Source organism: Arachis duranensis, chromosome 5 (assembly GCF_000817695.3).
Source record: "Arachis duranensis cultivar V14167 chromosome 5, aradu.V14167.gnm2.J7QH, whole genome shotgun sequence".
NCBI classification, from domain to species: domain Eukaryota; kingdom Viridiplantae; phylum Streptophyta; class Magnoliopsida; order Fabales; family Fabaceae; genus Arachis; species Arachis duranensis.
This window is the reverse complement of record NC_029776.3, coordinates 15,092,655-15,094,919: the sequence shown is the minus strand read 5'-3', so window position 1 is coordinate 15,094,919 and position 2,265 is coordinate 15,092,655.

Below are 2,265 nucleotides of genomic sequence, written 5' to 3'. Positions count from 1 at the left end.
TAGACTTCATAGTCATTGATGAAGGGTCAGCCTACAATACCTTAATTGGCAGGACTACCCTTAATCGGCTCGGAGCAGTGGTATCCACTCCCCACCTCTGCATGAAATTTCCGACCTCAGCGGGAATAGCAACAGTGAGAGGAGACCAAAAATTGGCGAGGAAATGCTACAATGAAAGCCTAAATCTGAGAGGAAAGGGCAAAGAAGTCCACACTATAGAGCTCGGTGGCGCAAGGGCCAGAGAAGAGCTGCGACCTCAACTGGGAGGAAAAACCGAGGAGATACAAGTCGGTGGAGAGGAAGGAAAAAACACTTACATAGGAGCCAACCTAGGGGAAACCCTAAAACAAGGGTTGGCTGAACTCCTAAGAGCTAATTCCGACCTCTTCGCATGGAAGGCTTCCGACATGCCTGGGATTGATCCCGAGCTCATGTCCCATAGGCTCTCGGTTTACCCAGGGTCCCGACCTGTACAACAAAGAAGACGCAAGCTCGGCACGGAACGAGCCCTAATAGTAGAAGAGCAAGTACAGGCGCTCCTGGAAGCCGGCTTTATTAGAGAGGTCAAATACCCAACGTGGCTAGCCAATGTAGTGCTAGTCAAAAAACAGAATGGCAAATAGAGAATGTGCGTCGACTATACCGGCTTGAATAAGGCATGTCCTAAGGACCCTTATCCCTTACCAAGTATTGATACCCTAGTGGACTCCAGCTCGGAGTACCAATACTTATCATTCATGGACGCCTACTCGGGATATAACCAAATCCCGATGTATGAACCCGACCAGGAGAAAACATCATTCATCACGCCCAGAGCCAACTACTGCTACGTGGTCATGCCATTCGGATTAAAGAATGCAGGAGCCACGTATCAAAGGCTGATGAATAAAGTGTTTTCCCCCCATCTAGGGAGCCTAATGGAAGTATACGTCGACGACATGCTAGTAAAAACCAAGCAAGAAGTCAACCTCTTATCCGACCTCTCACAAGTCTTCGACACTATAAGGTTGCATGGGATGAGACTAAATCCCGCAAAATGCGCCTTCGCGGTGGAAGCAGGAAAATTTCTAGGATTTATGCTAACACAAAGAGGGATTGAGGCCAATCCCGATAAATGTAGAGCCATCCTAGAAATGAAAAGTTCGACTTGTTTGAGAGAGGTTTAGCAGCTCAATGGCCGACTTGCAGCCCTCTCCAGATTTTTGACAGGATCAGCAATAAAATCCCTTCCACTATTTTCCTTATTAAAGAAGGGATGCCCATTCGAATGGACTCCGGAATGCGAGGAGGCGTTCCAAGAGTTCAAAAAGTTTTTAAGCCAACCTCCTATCCTGACCCGACCAACACCAGGAAAAGACCTCGTTTTGTACTTGTCTGTAGCAAACGGGGCTGTCTCGTCGGCCCTGATAAAAGAAGACGAGGTCGGACAACACCCAGTCTACTTCATCAGTAAGGTCCTGCAAGGCCCTGAACTAAGGTACCACAAACTAGAAAAGTTTGTCTACTCCTTAGTAATAGCCTCACGAAGGCTACGACCCTACTTTCAGGCTCACACAATAAGAGTCCGTACGAACCAACCCATGAAGCAAATCCTCCAAAAGACGGATGTTGCAGGGAGAATGGTTCAATGGGCGATAGAGCTCTCCGAGTTCGATCTACGATATGAAACTCGGACAGCAATCAAAGCCCAATGCCTTGCCGACTTTGTGGCAGAATACGCAGGGGACCAATAGGAAAAACCAACTACATGGGAACTCTATGTAGACGGATCCTCCAACAAAACAGGAAGCGGTGCAGGCATAATACTAGTTGATGAAAGAGGAACCCAGATAGAGGTCTCCTTAAAATTTGAATTTCCGGCCTCAAATAATCAGGCAGAATATGAAGCCTTGATAGCTGGACTAAAATTGGCAGAAGAAGTCGGTGCTACAAAAGTGATGATATACAGCGACTCACAGGTGGTGACCTCCCAAATAAGCGGAGAATATCAGGCAAAGGACCCTAATATGAAGAGGTACTTGGAAAAAACTTTGGAACACCTTGGGCACTTCACAGAAACCGAGGTCAAACACATAACTCGGGATTTAAATAGCAGAGCGGATGCCCTATCCAAGTTGGCAAGTACCAAACCAGGAGGGAACAACAGAAGCCTGATTCAAGAAACCCTCCAAGAGCCCTCGATAGCAAAAACAGAAGATAAACAAGAAGTACTTGAGGTAGTCGGTTTAAACCTCGGATGGATGAATCCCTTAGTCGAATACCTGA